At 45.1% G+C, this 20,494-nt stretch overlaps 1 pseudogene; it reads right to left on the bottom strand.

Moving 5' to 3' along the window:
* Window positions 1-7,638: 7,638 nt before the first annotated feature.
* On the bottom strand, window positions 7,639-16,403 carry LOC135889215 (transmembrane protein 45B-like; annotated as a pseudogene).
* Window positions 16,404-20,494: the final 4,091 nt, after the last annotated feature.

The raw sequence follows: 20,494 nt of genomic DNA, 5'->3' as shown, positions 1-20,494 counted from the left end.
GCCATCCTGGCCAGGCTTGTGCCCATGGCGGTGGTCAAGCTGCAGGATCACGTGGCTCAGAAATGCTCAGAGATCCAAATAAAGGCGTTTCCTAAAATGGTGAGAGTGTCGCACAGAAATGCTCCCCTCCTGAGAGAGACTGCCCTGCATGGGCCACTCCGCCCCCCCTAGGGAGCCAGGCAAGCCCAGGACAGCGGCATTCCCAATGATGGGACAACAGCCTGCCCACCCCATCGAACTCCACATAAGGCGTAAGCATCTTGTCATGCAGCGGGGGCTGCTCACTCTGGACCCAGAGCCCCCGGCAAAGCTACCTCACGCTGTCCCAGCCAGGGGAGCTGGTGTGGAGTTCACTGAGATGGAGACCGATTTCCTGCTCAATGAGGTCAGGGAGAACTTGGACTGGCACACGCAGCGGAAGAAGCTGCAGCAGGAGTGGGGTTTGCCGGATGCCCTGTGGAAATCCCTGCAGGCTTTCCTACCCCTGGTTCCCAAGCTGTCCTCCCTGAAGGCAAAGCCCGAGGTTGAGGTGGTTCTCATCCTTGGGGAGCTGCTCTTCCTTGGGAGGGACATTAAAAAGCAGCTGGAGTTCCACATTACAAATATGCAAGTGCAGCAAAGATGGGAACTGCCCATGAGGATCCAGGATTCCCTGAGGAGGTTCATGTCTCCTTCCCCAGAGGAGAGAGGCCGGCTCTCTCACCCTACATGCGGGGGCATCGTGACTCCGTACCGGTCACCGTTTCAGCTGCATTCCAAGAAGGCTCGGTCTATTCAGTTGCCTCTAAGGGCCCCCAGTCAGAGGTGGCTGGAGGATGTACATGCCCTACCCACCGACAGAAGGCAGCAAATGGCCAGGTCTTACTCCTGGAAGCATCCTGGGGCAGCAGCATCGAAAGGGAAAGAAACCCTAGACCAGCGCAGCGCAGCGCAGACAGGGAAGCAAAGCACAAGCTCCTTTTCTTCCACACGTCCTCCAACGCCAGTGGAAGATACCACCATGGAGATGGGCAGGAGTGATGGTGCGGCAGGAAACCAGATTAACCCAGATCGCTGCACTCTGCCAGCAGGGGTGGATCTGACATCGCCACCTCCAGGAACCGCAGGAACAGAGAAGACGCTCGCAGCGACACTCCACATGTATAGGAGTGAGTTGAGAAAGCCCCTTACCGGTGTGAGCGGCACCAAAGGGACTGAAGAGATGCTGGAGCTGCACATGGAGAGGAAGCTTATCTCGGGAGAAGGCTCCTGCCTGAGGCCAGGGGCACAGGCAGGTGAGAGCAGGGCCCAATGCCACCAGGTTGCCCCAGAGGCACCAGGCTCTGAGCAGCTGACAAGATCCACCCTTGACTCTCTCATTGCTGGGCAGGCTGCGCACGACCTGCAGATCAAGCACCAGATGGAAAGGTTGAGCAGCTCCCGCCCCTTGGCGGGCCAGGTCTCAGTCTGCCAGCTGTGCCGCAAGGCACATCCAGGAAAGATGAAGGGTAAGAAAACTCAGGAGGAGACACAAGTATCTGCTGAGCTGCATGGTCTTCGAGACATCACGGCTCCACATGGGTTCATTGGAACTGTGAATTCAAAGCTCTCCAGGGACCAGCCATCAATCAGAGTCTGCAAGAAGTGCAATAAGGTTCGACGGACGAGACCAGCTGGCTCTGCAGGTGCTGACTTGCCCAGAATTCCACAGCGATGGACTCCAGGAGACTCTACAGCATCATCCAACCTCAACAAGATGCCAGTGGTGTGGCTCCTTCCAGAAGACGGGAGCAAGACGCAGGATGGAATGGGGAAAACGGCTCCCACCAAGCAACCAAAGATGGTGTCCATTGCGACAAGTACAACAGGGCTTTCGCAAGCTGGGGAGAAAGCAACTGGGAGTCCTGACTGTTCTCCTCCAAAGGCCTCCAGAGCTAGTACAACATCCCCTTCAAGGAGCAAAGATCCAGTTCTCAAACGGATCTTAATGTGCCTCAAGAAAACCTTCTCCAAGCTTCAAAACAAAGTGAAGTCCCAAATGTCCAAGGACTCTCGTTCAAGACCTGATTCTAAATTTACAAAGCCACCCTTTTGGAAGGCAAGGGCCTCCAAGGGTGTTTGGTAGTAGTATAAAGCCCTACCGTCAACCCCGCCCCTTGATCCCTTAATCCCCGACCACCTGTTACCGGAAGTCCCACCCATGGGGGGTATTACTTCCGGGGTCAAGGCGGACACATGACCGGAAGCAAAGTGTGTCATATGACCCCCTATAAGAACTCCTCCCACTGCCCTCTACCAATCAGAATGGGTTTCGCCCACGTAGGCCTGCCCCGAGAGGAGATTTGACCAAAATGGGGGAGTTCCAGGGCGGGGTGACCCATCCGGAAGGGGTTCATGTGACCCCTTTAAGAACTCCTCCCACCTCCCTCTACCAATCAGGAGGGGTTTCAGCCACATAGGACTGCCCCGAGAGCAGATTTGACCAATCAGGGGTGTCCCGGGGTGGGGTGACCCGCCCAGAAAAGTGTCGCGTGACCCCTCTAAAAACTCCTCCCAGTGCCCTCTGCCAATCAGAGTGCAGCACCATCACCCCGTAAGTCCCAGCGCCGGGGCAGAAGAGGCCATCTTTTATCAGGAACGCGTGCTTTAGAAATCGTGGAAACATGGACTCCTTCACCACCCTCATATCACAATTGCACTGGCAGTAACCTACTTGATGAGCAAACCCCACAGTATTTTGGGTGCTGCCGGGATCTTTAGCTTAGGTAAAAGAAGCGTTGCTGTAGAGTGAATGGGGGGAGCTAAAAACACAAACGAGTAAAGTTCAGCAAGAGAGAGAGAAGCAACCAACTTAACCATAAAAGTTATTTATTGAATAATAGTGATAACTACACAAGGAGGGCTAAACCAACATAACATACACGATTAAAGGTTAATAACTAAGGTAGAAAGGAAAACAGAGAGAGAGAAAGAGGGGGGAATCTCACCCACTCCACAAGGCTTGAACTGGTCAGGGTTCCCAGATGATGGTGGTAGCTGAGGGTCCTGAATGCTGGAGACAGGCAGAGCCCCCAGCACGATCAGTCAGAAGATGGAGCTCCAGGGGAACTGATGCATAGTTTGGATCTAAGCATCAGAACCCTGACTGGAGGGTGAGTAGGGATTTTTTGTAGAGAAATTACAATGGTTGAAGGGAGAACACTAGATTTGTTTATAGGTAAGCTGATGACTCAAGGGTTTTCTTTAGGCTACAGCTAGCTAGCAGACCTGAATACTATGTGAATCACGTACAGAGGGGGCCGTGAAATGCACATTGAGCAAGTGGGTTACATGTAGATAATTGTTGTGACACATTTTCTCTTGGTTAAGTTACAAAAAAACAGGCTATATTTCTGATAATATCATTGCACTGTTTATATTGCTGGTAACATCTGATAAATAGTAGGCACACACTGTTCTGGTCCACTTAATTGGATTATTACTCCCTTTTGCATAAAAATCTATACGGCTCATCCCTTGTTCCCAATCAGGTGTGATGGCTCAGTCAATCTCTTACATGACTTCATCACCAGTGGGATTTGCAAGCTTTCCCTGGCTTCTTAAGGAGTTATATTGTGATCTCACGCTGCATGCCTGTTAGCAGAAAGGAATGTTTCCTGGTGCACCTCTAAATTCCATTTGATGGATTCAATCTCCACTCTTAATAAATCTAAATACCATTAAATCTGTAACATATCAGCTTAGTATTAATCACAATTTTGCTATCTGAGTTAACTTCTTATTTTCTGAAGAGGTCAGACTAGATGATCAGAGTGGTCCTTTCTGGAATTGAGCTCTGTGAGACACCCCATCAAAGAACAGACTCCTGCCAACCCAGGAATTTTAATTTGTTAGCTTTTCTTCTTGTTTTTCTTCCAATAAAGAATTATCCAAAACATCAAATTTAGTGGGTACATTAACTGACAAAGCTAAGAAAAGCTGTTTGTGTGGGCCTCAAATTATTTCTGAATTAGTCAAGTCTTGAATGAGAAAAGCCTTGAATGAGTGTGAATGTGATCTGGACTCTCTCAACATCCATATGAGGTATCCGATTAGGTGTTTATTTCACTGGTGTCTGTGAAAAACCAGCATGTGCACTGTGAAGTTAGGCCATTCTGGATACCACAGCATCAGTTCAGTCCCTGTTTATGCAGGTTTCGTCTTTTCATCCTAGTTTCCATGCTCAGTCAAGATAACAATAAATCTTGGTGTCCTTTAAGCAACATTTCTGGTATCTTTCTGAGGTTTTCATTGTCTCGATATCTTAGAAATATCACTCTGTTTGCTTTTGAAGTTTCTTTAGGTTTAGCCTTTGATCTTAATACTCTGTGTGCTCTTTTGACTTCAGGATTTGGGACATCAGCTTCTCCTCTAACACAGTTTTCAACATGTTGTGGATAAAGATAGCATTAGGCTCCCCTTCCTCTTTCTAGTACTAGTAGGTGGAAATTAAAACTTGCCGCTCCAGTCTTCCAGATCATTGGATTCTAGTTTTAAAAAGTTGTTGCCTTCCTTTTGGCCTTTGAATATCTATTTCATTTCCTACTTCTGCTGTCTAAGCCACTGATTCCGCTTTAAGCTTTCTTTGCATTTGGGTTTGTATTAAATCTAATTTGTTATGGGGTTACAGAGACAGAAGATTTTTATCTCTGCAATACAGTTTGTCTGGATTCTGCCTCAAATTCTGGAGCGTACGAATTATGTTGTGTATGTCTTCTCAGCCAGGTGCTTCTCCTAGTGCAACACTGGGGATCAGCTCAGAACCAGGCAGAGGTTGCTTTATGAATTGTGTTTTTATGAAAGATACTTAATGGAGCTGCATAATTTGGGGGTGTTGGCTTTTCCTGATGGTTCATCCACCTGTTTGGGTTTGCCAGAGGATGTTCTTTTTGTTTAAAAGTGTTTGGGGCAGCTCATGTTTCGAGTGAATGCAGAGGCATGGTAGTATGTGTCTTCAGATATCATCCATAATTATAACTGTAAAATATACATGATTAAATCTTAATTCAAAACACTGCGGTACATAAGGCGTCAGATCTTGCCTACCTTACTCAGACAAACTGTGCCACTGAAGAGATTGAAATTCGGCCCAAATATTTTGAATAAATAGCCATGTATTCAAACAGCAGTTGCTCATGCTAGAATTAAATTGTAGTTTTGGGCTATCGATTCTTTTATTTAGCTTTTATTATGCAACTCACAAATTTACAGAGAAACCCTCTGTAAGCAGCACTTGCACCACAGTTACATGAACAAATTCCCATCTCTACATATCTACTAGTGAACAAATAGAATAAACTCACCCGGGGAACATTTCTCAGGCCTGATCTACAGCAATTATAGCCACTCAAGGGAGCTGGTTACAACACAATTCTTAATTTGTTGGGTAGCCAAAAGTTTAAACATGTTCCCTAGTCTTGGACAGGTCCAAGTGTAGCCCTGTTAAGGAACACAACTAAGATCTCGTCTACTTGGCATTGAAACTACATTATAATTGGGTCAGTGGATAACTGGGTTGTCTTGACTTGACTTTAGCTGGAGCATTGACAGCTTGGACACAATCAGTTACAGCTCTTGAGCCTGAATCCCATGCCTGCAAGCTAAACTTTGAAATGCCACCTTACAAGCATATTGTATCATTTCCTGAATAAATGAATATTTAATGCACCAGTGTTGTACTCTGTGTAGGTAAACTCCACTGAATTAAGCTCCCTGTGATCTGAATCACACACATGCCCCTCCATGAGTACAATTGGTCTTGGAAAGAAGGTGAGTGCATCTGTGCTTTTAGAGTGAAATTCATCCTTGTGCGGAGGGCCTGCACAAGGCCTATGCATCGTGTAAACTCTCAAGATGGGACTTAAGTGGGGCATAGGCCTTCTATTATTATTTATATTAAAGTAACGCCTACAGGCCCCAACTGAGATTGGGGCTCCATTGTGCTAGGTGCTGTACATACATCTAGGGAAAGAATCCCTGCCCCAAATAGATAAATGGTGGGAGAAAGGAAGTATTATCCCCATTTACAGCTGGGGAATAGAGAGGCATAGAGAGACTTGCTGAAAGGCATGCAGGAAGTCAAAGTCAGGAACTGAACCCACATCTTCTGAGTTCCAAACTACTATTTTATCTACAAGGCCCCTTTCTGCCTATTCATTGTTTAGGGGTATCTGGATAACCATAGAGTATGTATGAAAATATTTGCAAATCCTGAGCATTTTTATAAATTTTAGCATGAATAATCATATGTCTGAAAAATTCCCACCAGAAAGTGGATTATTTGCTATTCACTTATTTTTCTTCTGATTAAAAGTTTCAGTCTTCAGTTCAGAGCAGGGTGACCAGATGTCCCAATTTTATAGGGACAGTCAATTTTGGGGGCTTTTTCTTATATAGGCTCCTATTACCCCCCACCCCCTGTCCTGATTTTTCACGCTTGCTATCTGGTCACCCTAATTCAGAGAGCAGAAGCAATAGCTGATAACTTAGATACCCGCCCCCAGACACAGACAGTAGCAAACAGTTACTTTCAGAAACCAAGTATGTCCCTAGAAATCAGGAAGGATCCATTTGTAAATGATTTGGGAAAGGAAAGGGCATTCAGACTTACAATTTGCAGGAACACCTGTATGTAGTCCTTTTACTTAAAAAAATATCTTGCACTTAAAATTCCTCAAGATCTTTATGGGGGGAGGAAAAGTAGCTTGGATTTGTTGTCCTTACTCTTCATCTGATCCATTGGGAAGGACAGTGTAGGAGCAAGTGTCTAACTTCAATTTCTCGATTCCATTCCTGTGCTTCTAGAGTTTCTCGGCAATCTTTTAAGGCAGCTGTAACAAACAAATGTTGACCCAGGTGCCATTAAAAAACACATGCTGATGCACACCAGAAAGTGTGAAATTCAATTCCCTTCCCTTCATAGGGCTGGCACAATGGTGAGTCCTATTTTAGACTTCTTTCCAAGGTTTAAGTGGGTTTAGAGTTATGTTTTGCACTGACCCTCTTGCTCTGTGTGTGTGTGTGTGTGTGTGTTTTATGAATTTCACTCACCATGGATAAATTCACCAAGGATTTACCTAGGGGCTCAAAATTCACTTCTGCATTTTAAAGTAGTTTTTGGACTCTCACCACATTTGTCTAGGTAAATGTAATGTAATACCAAATGTGGGGCTCTTTGCTGGTATTTTCCCCATATGTCCTGAAATGACCATAGTCCAAAAGCTGTGACTTTTCGGTTAACCGCTTCAGTTCACAATTCCTTGCCAGAGATATTTTTTTTCAATGCAGCTGGGTCCAACCCTCCCAGCATTCCATTGATTTGACCAGTTGACACACATAAGACTGCAGCTGGAATGCACTGAACTATTGGCTGCAGTGAAGTGGGTTAAGCAATTCAATGATATTCTCTGCTCTTATTATAAAGTATGTTTTCCTCATTGCCTTGTGTGATTGGCCTCAGAATTTCTATAAAAGCAGCAAACACTCAAAGCAAAACATAAGTCCCTCAGTGTATCATGGAACTAAAACGGCTCAGTACAGATTGTGTGTCAGCAACACAAGTCCTGGCTAGTTACTGGATAATACACAAAATATTCTGCCATCCTTGCCCAGCACCACCACCTACAAGTAAATGATGGTGTAGTTAAAGACAACGAAGAGGAGAGCAGCTGCATAGTGCCAGAAGAAGCACATGGTGATAAACATGATGTTATCATGGTCAGTCTGGTCCCAGCCTGGCCCTCCCCATGGTGGGTACAGCACAAACCCAATCTGGTTAGAATAAAATGATATGTTATCTTTCAGATACAGAAGCCCATATCAGCCCACCCAATGCCTACCATTATTCCATCTCTTCCTCCTCCCATTACAATTAAAGGTGGATGGATATTGCAGAAAGGCATTTTCACAAATATGCTGTCAAGCTTTTAAATTAATTTCCTTCAACCGTGCCCTTTCCTTTCCATAAATACACCTCTACCCCTATATAACGCTGTCCTTGGGAGCCAAAAAATCTTACCGCATTATAGGTGAAACCGCGTTATATCAAACTTGCTTTGATCCGCCGGAGTGCGCAGCCCCGCCGCCCCAGAGCGCTTCTTTACCACGTTATATCTGAATTCGTGTTATATCGGGTCGCGTTATATCGGGGTAGAGGTGTATTCCATGATCAAGGTTTTACTGGCATGCGTGAACAAAACCACACGTGTGAGTGTTTCGACAAAACAGAATTTAAAATTTGCTTGGGCAAGTGTTTGTGTCTGGCCTGTTTGTGTCAGAGATCGAGTCACCTAACATCAGTGGCTACTTTTGAACACTTAAACTTAAGTGTCAGCTCTGCACTGGGATGTGGCATCACTGATGGTCCCATTCCAAGTGCCCAAGGTACAACAACTACACAAACTGCTTTTCAGTTCCACTGGGGGGGGGGGGGGGGGGAGAAGGAAAAATAATGTACAGTATTTCATTGCCCTCCACCTTAGTTAGAAAAGAAGAGAGGGGAATAAAAACATGAACTGAGAAAAAGGATTTAGAAGAAGAAAAAGGAATTAAATTGATACATTAAACCTATTTTTTTTTTTGAGAAAGCTGCTGTTATTCCATTGTCATTTCTGCCATGGCTTCACCAGTTACTGCTTCCAGTTAACAACAACAATAGAAAAAACTATACTGATGTCCCAAATATTATCTGAATATCTCAAAGCACTTGTTTTACAGATCAGGTCTTCCCAGGACCTGAAGTACATTTATAATCGGTCATTGTAGCTATTTATCTAGATAGCTATGTGACTCGTACAGTGCTTGAGTCCTTAAAATAAGAAGTGCCAGAACAAAGTGCTGGAACAAAAGTACTGGAAGTGCACCATTCTGGCTCCCCAAAAGAGTGCCACAACAGTGTTCCAGTGACAACTTGAGTGCTGGGCCCATGTCACTATAGCATCTGAGTGCCTGGTGAAAAGTATATGCTATGAGACATTCATGATATTCCCCAGGACAATAACATTGTGATCAGACCATGGGATCACAGAATTAACCTTTTTATGATAGCTAAATACCACACAAATGCTTATTTGACTGCCCATTCATGCAATACCGCAACATAAAGATAAGCATGAGCATTATCAGCTGGAACAGCACTTATTCAGTAATACAAATATACCATACATGAGTATTGCTTTCTGCTAAACCTGAGGGTAAATATATGAGAAATCTAGTATGACCTAGAGAAGGAAAATTGCATGACTGTAGTAATTCTAAGTAAACCTGGCGATGCTCCCTGAAATTTATACCCTGAATGGAGGGAAGGATTAGCAATCTCCGATAGCTTGATATAGACAGTGTAGGCCATAAGCCAAAAGTACTTGGTCAGGACAACTGATCTGCCATAAGCAGGATCCCTGGGTGAGGACCATGCTAACTCCGAAGAGCTCCAGGATGGGGTGATCTCCTATGAACACTTCCAGCAGACGGCAATGCTAAATATACTGATGAGCAGTAGAAAGTGGATGTGTTGATCCAGCGCAGAGCAATGCAGGACATGGAAGTAGAAGAGACAACCTGCCAAAATTCAAACTATGTAATGCTGCTTCATTGTTCCTCTTCTAGCCAATCAGCCACCATGGGACCCTGGAACTCGGGCTGCAATTCATGAAGTTTACTTGTCATAATTCTGTGATTGGGGGGATTTGGAAGTCTTCATGGACGGGGCTACTTTACATATCTGTAGAGCATCTTTGAGTTAGATAGGTCTGATTAATGTAGTTACATCAGAGGGGTGCTCTTCTGAGATTTTCCCCTTGATTTCTGGTGGGGGGAGGGGAAAGAAAGAGAACTACCCCTCTCCCCACAATATCAACAAAAGAGCCCATGTGGTTGGACCTATTCTGCACTATGTAACAGCTGCTCTATTTCAGCCCAGAGGCAAATTTGTTTCACTGGTGGGTGAAGTGATTCTTATAACTATAATGGGTCAAATTTTGAAGTCTTTACATCAACAAAACTTCATTTTCCTTCAGTGGGAACTTGACCCGGATAAGAACTCAGTAAAAACTGAGGAAGGACTTCAGGATTTGGCACAAAGTGTGGGAAGTTGTGTGGCTTTTGGAGTGGGTGAGATAATTTTCTAAACAATGAGTCATTTAATTACACTGAATGAAATGTACCAACTTGAATGGAGTCATTCCAGGGAGGGTCACGGTGTCTGTTCCAGTTCTAGGAAAGGTGATTCCAATCTGTAATGACTATTTTAAAACTTGACAGATTATTGTGGTTTTGGGTCACAGAAGATCCATGGTATTTCATCTGGTTAGTGCATGGATGTCATTTTAACTCAATTTTCAGTCGGGGAGGAGGAAATTGTGTCCCCTACTCTTCCCCCAACCTTCAGCCCACACCTGGGAGGAGGAAGGGAGGCAGAAGGGAATCTGAGGCTGCTTTATCCACCCCTTATCACTGGCTGGCTCTTTAGCAGATCAGCTAGGCACAGGGGAGGCCACTGAAGTTGAAACTTGCTGCTCCTAGGGCCACTCTATTCCCTCCTACTGGGCAGGCAGGAGGCGGCTTTCTGGTGCTGGATCAGCTGTTCACCTCCCCGTCCTAGCTCTGAGCAGGGGCATCCCAGCCAGGGCCGGCTCCAGGCACCAGCTTACCAAGCAGGTGCTTGGGGCAGCCACTTCGGAGAGGGGCGGCACGTCCAGCTGTTCGGCAGCAATTCAGCGGACGGTCCCTCACTCCTGCTCGGAGTGAAGGACCTCCCGCCGAATTGCCGCCGCAGATCGCCATCGCGGCTTTTTTTTTTTTTTTTTTTGGTTTGTTTGTTTGGCTGCTTGGGGCGGCCAAAACCCTGGAGCCGGCCCTGATCCCAGCCAGCTCAGGGGGGCTGAGCTAGCCGCAGCAACCCTCTCCTCCTTCGTGAAGTAGGGTCTGGTATGGGAGAGGTGAGTCCGTCCCTGAAAACTCATGAGATTTTTTTTAAAATCACTATTTTTAAGACAAAGTAATAAATTTGGGATTCTTTTTACTTGTCTTCTGGTTTCTGAGCCTTTAGAGTTCACTCCCTTCATGTTTTCAAAAACCTTTTTCTGAAAGTACGAGAGGTAGAAACTTAATTAATTAATTAGTAGCAGCAGTTAAATGAAAGCTGGGAGTCTCTTGCAGTAGCACGATGCCAATGCCTGGAGCTTTAAGAAGAAAAGAGGAGACACTTGATAAAATCACGAGAGAGTTGGCCAGGCTGGAGTTGCTGGGCGTGGGGCAAAGAGGCTCAGGGGGATTTGGGGAGGAGAAGATGTGTTGGGGGAGAAAGGGGGGAGCTTGGCATTGGGAAGGATGAGGCGTGGGGCAAGAGGGACTGGAAATCTGGAAGGCAGAGTGAGGGAGGGGATGTTTGGGGAGAGCGCTATTCAGAGCCAGAGGAGGAGTCCACTAGGGACTTTGTTATTGAGATATATTTAAAGTGGGAGGTGCCCAGATACTGCCGTGAGGGCTGATTATCTGTATTGGCATGTTGTACAATCACACTGCTAACAGCTTCTGTGGAGCTTTGGGGGGGGGAGTGTGATTCCAGTGCTGAAAGAGATCTGAAAAAAGTGGGGGGTCTATCATAATCTGGGAGCAGCCACTTTGATAATACAGGACTTAAAAAGGTGAAAGTGAGCCCCGCAGGGAATGTCTACACTGCAGCTGGGAGCGAGCCTCCCAACCCAGGGAGACAGACTCCTATTAGCTTGCGAGCCCAAGCTCCAGCTTGCGCTGGCAACATCCACGCTGCTCTAGTCAGGGCCCTAGCTCAAGCCCTACTAGCACAATGTGTGTACCCAGGCAGGGACGCTCGCTGCCTGCTGCAGTGTAGACATACTTCAGGGACCCTGGTCATTTTAATTTATTGGGGGGGGGGTTGATTGAGACTCCCCTCCACACACACACTGCGTACCACGTGTCTCCCCACCCACAACTTCGATGACAAAATATCTCCACTGGGTTAGTGCCATTCCAGATAAATCTGGCAGGGCTGGAGTGTCAGGCTTCAGGCAACACCTCAAAGCATCCCACTTGGCAAGGTTTGCATCCTCCTCACCCCACTCGTAAGGTTATAAACGGGAGCAGAGGTTAACTTAGTTCTACCAACAGATCTCCTTTAGAGGTAACCCATTCCTCTGCTACTAAGGGTATGGCTACACTGGAGATGTAGGTGTGATTTCCAGCTCAGATAGACATACCCATGTGTTAACATCTGAGCGAGCTGGCACACTAAAAATAGCAATGTAGCTGTGACTCCATGGGCAGCGGGACTGCTTAGCCATCTGATTATAGTCCTGTCCGAGACCCTAGGTATGCACTCAGGGCAGCTAGCCCTTCCTGCTGCCTATGAAGCCATGGCTACACTATTTTTAGCATGCTTGCTTGATCAGAGCTAGTATGGATATATCTACCCAAGCTGAAAATTACACCTTCAACTCCAGTGGAGACACACTGAGTACTTTACTAACGGCCACCTTGCAAAGTGATGGACCAGCACAGCATTCTGCCCCGAGGAACCTCCAGCTAGCAGCAATCAAACCATCTGGACCAAGAAACTGACCTAAGCTTTTAGCCTCCTTGGGAATACATAGAATGCAGCAGGAATGGCAAAAGGTCTCAGGAAAGCAGTGATCGGAGTATTTTGCATACTTACATTAAGTGGTACGATTAGAGTAAATAGAGCAATTGGAAAAGGGACACAAAAATAGCATGGACAGCAAAAGTTATGTAAACTGAAGCCTGTGCATGCATATTGTATAGGTTATGTAAGACACAATGCTTACTCTTAGTTAGATGGTTAGTTAATGTGCAAAGGTATAAATATGTTAGAGTGTAAGGATATAGTTGGAGACTCATAGGAGAAATCCACCATGGCCTGCCTATGCTTCAGGAAAAAGTAATTGATCAATGCCTCTTTCTGTGTGTCTGTCATTCATTGCTTTGATCATAATTGAAAATAAATAAATAAATCAAGCCAGCAGCCTGCGTCTTATTTGAGAGAGTGCACAGCTGATGTGGAGTTGCCTAAGACAGTGCATCCTGCTCTCGGGCAAAGAATGATAGAGAATAAAAGTTAGTAGTTGTGGCAGATCTAAGCTGAAATGTAGGAAAAATGCAGAGGGGGAAGCATTACCTACACATTAGCAAGGTTCACACGGAAAAAGATCAGGCATAGTCTAATGATGGCAAATTTGGGGGTTAATGTAGTAGACAAAGCATATTATCTGAATCTGTTTCATTGACCCAAACTTCAAGAGTACACATCACGGACTTTCTTCGCATGTCTCTCGAACCACTCCCAGGGCTGGGGAAATCCCTTGCTGAATCCAAGTGTCAGTAAGGGCATATACTATGTTACAGGAAGAGAATCTTTTCTCCGTTGGAAAAATATCACGGATGCTGCTTTGATCTAAAGTTACCAAACCTGAAAGCCCAGCCCCTCTAACAGAGCAGCTATTAGTGAGATATGAGCTCTTCCGTAAACTCACATTTTTAAGGTAGGATTCCCTCATTGTACAGAACGGGAAGAACAATTTGATAACACAGGTCTGCTGACCACAGGACCATACCTAATCCACTTGCCCACAGTGATTTTGAAGCAAGAATTTTTATAACCCCCACCCTTTGTCTCCCTCCCCTGTAAAATAGAGATGATGATATTTTCCATAGGCATTATCTAAAAATATGCAAGATTTTAGCTGCCCGTGCTCCTGCTTGCCCTTCCTTGTGCTCGCCCCGATGATGAGTATCTTAAAGAAACACTTTAATTAAATAGGATGTTGCCCCCGATAATTATGGTATAATTATTACCTTAAAGTAGGAACCTGAGAGGCTTTTGCCTCTGTCCCTGACAACACATGGACAATCACAGTGTGCTAGGAGGAAGATACTACCCGCATGCCTATATGGTATCTGAGAGACAAGGTGGATGAGGTAATATATTTTATTGGACCAACTTCTGTTGGTGGGCGAGACAAGCTTTCAAGCTTACACAGAGCTTCAGCTGAGTGATATCTGCAAACTTACCATTACCACAGATCTCCTCCATCCCCCGCAAAGAATTAGTCAGACACTCTGCGAATTGGATACTAAGATCCCCTTCTATTGACTTGTTTCCTCATCACTGTGCCAGGTATTTGATAGCCCAGCTAACATGCAAACAGCTCAGCCTTTTTTCGGTGTTGTTACTAACCTTCAATAAACAGCGCCATGGAGACCATGAAGCGATCCAGCCCCCGAGGTACCCACAACTAGAAATAGGTGAGCACATCCACTATGCCGGAGATCCCAAAGAACAGGTACATGGTTGTGTGCTGCCAGGTGGTTAGCATCACCCATTTGTGGGCCTCCTTATCGTAGAGATGTAGGTAAGGACCACAGGGTACAAACATCTCACCTAGCATTCCTTAACAAGAAAGGCAAACAATGAGTTAGGCATGTTGGAAGGAAGAATATTTTCAAGGTTAGAGTGACTTTAAAAATGCATTGAGAAATCTATTTAGTGTCATCAGTCAGTGTTTGCAGGACTGCCCGGGGGAGGGGCAAAGGGAGCACTTTTTGCCCCAGGACCCCCATTTGAGAGGCCCCCAAACTGCAATCCCATGGATCAGATCATAATGCCTGCAGCGAGGAGCAGGCCCTAGTCCCACAGGACAGGAGCTGCCACTGTGAGGTGAGTGCAGAGCAGACTTGCTTTCCAACCCAGCTCCCACCCCTCCTCAGTGGTCATTTTTTGGAAGGGTAGGAGGCCCCAGTTTTAGATTTTGCCATGGTCCCCCCCCCAAAAAATCCCCTCTGTTGTTTTATTGTTTGGGCTGATGCTTCTGAATGCGAAGGACAAATAGCAGTGGCAAAAGCCAGTCATAGTGCAGCCAGATACTGTTTAAGCTTCCCTCCCACCCCAGCTCTGCTAACACCCTGCCATCTTAAACTGCAGCAAAATCCTACAATTCCAGTTTTGGGGCGAGAATGCTTCTTAGTTATAACTTGTTACTCCAGCCATGGGCCTTTTCAAAAGGCACAGAAAGGATGGCTATGTATCTATGGAATTGGATTGGGGGGGAAAAGAGCTTACACAGAATTTGTACAGAGTCTAGCACACTACAGTTCTGATCCATGACTGGGGCCTCTAGGCATTGCCATAACACAAATGAATTCAACTCCTGGCACTGCCACAGACTTCCTATGTGACCTTGGGCAAGTCACTCAACCTCTCTGAGCCTCAGTTGTCCTGTCTGTATAATGAGAAACTACCTCAAATTGATGCTGTGAGGGTATCCAAATAAATCCAGATATTTTGGTGATGGGGGACATATACATCTGCTAGATAGACAGAGACTGCCAGTTGTGCCAGGTTTTGTTATATACTCAACAACAGCTCTCTATAGACTGGAATGAGGCCAAACTTGTTTGAACATGACTCAGGATTCTAGAGGTGACAGATTTTATGCTAAACAATCCCTAAACCACCCACTCTCCTACCTGTATCCCCCCTCACTCTGTTTTGTTATGGATCATGCCCCTATTCTTTGGGTATTAAAGAGTATTGATTTCTGGCTACTTCACAGTTGACTCACTCCCCTGCCCCTTCTTGAGCCTCACATAATCCTGCCATTTTCCTGCCCCGCACAAGGGAGAAGGAAACAAGTTAAATTAAGAACACTCCTGCCTGGGTTGGCAAGGATGCGCTATGGTTTTATTGTGAGGATGACAAACTATATCACTGGAATTACAGCCTCGGAAATTAAAGTATTTATATTCAGTGGTCACACAAAGAGCAAGGGCACAGCAGGGCCAAAACCTTGCATGATGTAGAAATTTTAGGACACCTGCATTCCCTAAAAATGTTACTTCTCTGGACACAACCTCCCCTGGAGGGGGAAAGGGGGAAGCCACAGAGAAGAATCTTGCTGAAAGCACTCACGTGCTGGCAACAGCCCGGTCCTAGTCCAAGCATGTGTATCTCTGCATGATTTATATAATAACTGACTCTTGTCAGCAATTATTGTTGGATTTGTGAACGGGTGCTGTGTGGTGTTGGTGGACTGTGATAAACAGGAGGTCAGATTAGATGATATGGTGGTCTCTTCTGGCCTTAAACTGTCTGACACATGGATTCTTTCGAATTATTCATTGGGACCAAGGTAATCCCAGAAGCTGAAAGCGAGATAATAATTTTCCTTACCCAGCAGAGCACAGAATGCTTTGGCCATCTCTTCCAGGAGCTCCAGTCACTGGAAGCGCAGGTTTGTGCAGACAGAGGGATTCATCTTCTGACAGAGGTACTTCAGTGGGCATTTCACAGCCAACCAGAGCCCAAAGAGCAGGAAGAAAGTTCCTGGAAGGGCTTGTCCTTGGAAAGTTCCCATCACAGAGCCAACTCGCAGGACACCTGGATTTATGAGGCAAACAGCTTATGTAAGAATCCTAGAAGCACGCAGTGACTATTTATATTTGGGTTTTATACTGCTGCCCATTGCCATAGTTGTCTGAGCTCCTAATGGTAAAATGTTTTATGAGGCACTTTGTTAAAACATTGGCAGCCCCTCACTCCTCTTCCACCATTTTTCCAGGGTGAAATGATTCACATCGTCCCATCCTTAAAAAAAAATCTCTATGTAATCTATCAAAAGTCATGAGTCAGGCTGCCCCAAAATTAGGAGATTATCTAAAAAATCATGACATTTTTTTAAAGAAGTGATAAATTGGGGTTATTTTTATTTGCCTTTTGGTATCTAAGTCCTTTAGGGTGCATTCAGTTCACATTTTCATGCTTTTCTCTGCAACCATAAGGACTAGAAACTTATTTTGTTTTTGTTTTTTTTAAATGAAAGCTGAGTTTCTTCCACAGTCACGTACTTCCAAGAGATGGATCCTTAAGAAAAACATGAAATATCACAAGATTCATGATAAAATTGCAAGAGATAGCAAGACTACATTCATAAACCCACCACACTCTTGTTCTTTAACTGGTACATGTGATCATGGCTTGACTTTTAAAAAATTTTTTACACTTTAAAAAAATGCACCAATCCAAGGTAGTAGGCACAGATGAACTTTAGTTAAAAAAAATTAAATTCAAATGTAGCCAAGGTCCAGAATGAAAGCCTTCCCAAGCCACCAAAACAGGAAAGCAGAAAGACAAGAGCATTATAACAAATAAATACCTTTGATCCAAACTAGTAATGGGTGAATTTGTTCAATTTAATTTCACTCACCCCTTGAATGGCATGAGTTCAAGAGGTCAGCTTCATCTCAAACCCACTCTAGGAGTGAAGGGATGAGTTAATAGAGAAAAATACAGTGAAGGAGAAGGTGGGAAAAGAGCAGATTGTGGACCACATTAAAGAAACAACAAATGCAAAAACACAACAAATCATAGAATCATAGAATATCAGGGTTGGAAGGGAACTCAGGAGGTCATCTAGTCCAACCCCCTGCTCAAAGCAGGACCAATTCCCAACTAAATCATCCCAGCCAGGGCTTTGCCAAGCCGGGCCTTAAAAACCTCCAAGGAAGGAGATTCCACCACCTCCCTAGGTAAAGCATTCCAGTGCTTCACCACCCTCCTAGTGAAATAGTGTTTCCTAATATCCAACCTAGACCTCCCCCACTGCAACTTGAGACCATTGCTCCTTGTTCTGTCATCTGCCACCACTGAGAACAGCTGAGCTCCATCCTCTTTGGAACCCCCCCTCAGGTAGTTGAAAGCAGTTATCAAATCCCCTCTCATTCTTCTCTTCTGGAGACTAAACAATCCCAGTTCCCTCAGCCTCTCCTCATAAGTCATGTGCTCCAGACCCCTAATCATTTTTGTTGCCCTCCGCTAGACTCTTTCCAATATTTCCACATCCTTCTTGTAGTGTGGGGCCCAAAACTGGACACAGTACTCCAGATGAGGCCTCACCAATGTCGCATAAAGGGGAACGATCACGTCCCTCGATCTGCTGGCAATGCCCCTACTTATACAGCCCAAAATGCCATTAGCCTTCTTGGCAACAAGAGCACACTGTTGACTCATATCCAGCTTCTCGTCCACTGTGACCCCTAGGTCCTTTTCTGCAGAACTGCTACCTAGCCATTTGGTCCCTAGTCTGTAGCAGTGCATAGGATTCTTCCATCCTAAGTGCAGGACTCTGCACTTGTCCTTGTTGAACCTCATCAGGTTTCTTTTGGCCCAATCCTCCAATTTGTCTAGGTCCCTCTGTATCTGATCCCTACCCTCCAGCGTATCTACCACGCCTCCCAGTTTAGTGTCATCTGCAAACTTACTGAGAGTGCAGTCCACACCATCCTCCAGATCATTAATAAAGATATTAAACAAAACCGGCCCCAGGACCGACCCTTGGGGCACTCCGCTTGAAACCGTCTGCCAACTAGACATGGAGCCATTGATCACTACCCGTTGAGCCCGACGATCTAGCCAGCTTTCTGTTCACGTTATAGTCCATTCATCCAGCCCATACTTCTTTAACTTGGCGGCAAGAATACTGTGGGAGACCGTATCAAAAGCTTTGCTAAATGGAGAAAGAAAATCCTAATGGAAATGACACATTATCTAAAAAGCACCCACTTGTGGCAGCTGTTGGGGGGAAGGTCCGCTTTTCCACACAGCCTAAGTTTTTCTTCAACTAGAAAGGCATGAAAAATTGAATCAGCTTTGGAAAAAAGGTGGGGGTTTCCCATTTGTTTTTTTAATAGTAGAAGGTGGTGGGAAGGAAAGGTTTGTGAACTCAAACTAGCTTTACAAGCCTAAAATAACATCCTGAGTTGGGAACAAACAAGGACTGGAATTCCCTAGTGTGGGGAGGGATTTAACCATTGGGTTCACAGTGCCTAATTACCACCACTTCATGCCGACTTACCTAGAGGTCTCCTTTTCTTCAGATCCTTTCCTGGCAAGACATAATCCTGACAACTAAGAGCACAAACCCTGATTCTTCTGAGATGTCTCCAGTCTTCTTAAAGAAAGCGTATGCCTCCTTGCTCTTGTGAGTGCTTCAAAGCTGATAGCCCTAGCCCTTTAAATAGACACTGACATTCCCCTTTCTAGTTGGAGATTAATGGTGGGGAAATTTCTCCTGTGCTTTCTGTGCCAGATGCTCACTTTTTAGCCTAGCTCTTGCAGAGATCAAATCTGTAACAATCCAGATTTGAGCAACATCAGCAGAGGCACATGCAGGCGAGGCTGTGAAAGAACACAGCAGTACCCCACCCAACCTCACCCAGACCACTCAACCAACACAGTTGTTGGCGTCTGGTGCTTGGGGCTTAAAAAAAACGTAGTTATCTGCTCCCAGTTTCGTAGAGGCCTTCAACTGCTCTTCCACACTGGCCGAAACCATACCAAAGAGTGGGACTATTTATCACAACATTTCCCAAAGTGTGGGGTGTCTCCCCCTGGGGGTGGGGCAGAAAGGAGTAGCCGGGGGTGGTACAGAAGATGTATAAAGTGTTATGCCCAAACCTTTAACACCATAAGGTGTAAGGAAAGAGGTGCAATTTTAAATACCAAAACTGCTCACATGTGCTGGTCAGGCCACTCCCTATTGCAGGCAGGATCAGAACATGCCCCCATCACACAGGACCCAGGGCCAGCTCCAGGGTTTTGGCCGCCCCAAGCAGCCAAAACAAAAACAAAAACAAAAAGCCGCGATCGCAATCGCGATCTGCGGCGGCAATTCGGCGGGAGGTCCTTCGTTCCCAGGCGGAGTGAGGGACCGTCCGCTGAATTGCCGCCGAATACCTGGACGTGCCGCCCCTCTCCGGAGCGGCTGCCCCAAGCACCTGCTTGACAAGCTGGTGCCTGGAGCCGGCCCTGACAGGACCTAGCACAATGGGGCCCTGGTGCATGACTGAGGCTCCTAGATGCTACCAGCCTAGAAATATTGTAATTATTAAACTGCATTTTAATACATAGCAGCATAGATTTACCTTCTAAAGTAATGTATAATGGCATTAATTGTGAGCCAACCAAATTTTAGATGCAATGAAAAAAAATAGGTATAATATAGGAAACAATTATTTAATCAGTATAAATACATTTTATCTTTTATTAGTAAAAATCAGTGTTTAAAGGAGCCATGTAATCAATAAAATATTGTGTTAATACTTTGCCTTGGTACCCAAATATTTTATTTGTTTATAATGGCAGATATAGTGGTAAATTTATGCATTTTCAAATAATATTCAATTTAACATATTCTGAAAGTATATTTAGAATAAAATTATTTGCGCAAGCTCTGATAAACCTGAAGTTTAATGAGAATGCATTCACCTAGGAATAGAGTGCAGTGGACAAGAATTAAATGTAATTGTTGGAATAGCTTTTAGGTCAAAAAGTTATGATGTTATTTTGATCAGCTCTGGTTTTATACTGCCACATCTCTGCTGATGTTTTGTAAAATCCTGCAGAGACTCGCCAGGTTCATATTAACATATCTGGGTAATGATTTCATAT

Source organism: Emys orbicularis, chromosome 15 (genome assembly GCF_028017835.1).
Source record: "Emys orbicularis isolate rEmyOrb1 chromosome 15, rEmyOrb1.hap1, whole genome shotgun sequence".
Classification (NCBI taxonomy): Eukaryota; Metazoa; Chordata; order Testudines; family Emydidae; genus Emys; species Emys orbicularis.
This window is presented reverse-complemented; position numbering and strand designations above follow the sequence as displayed.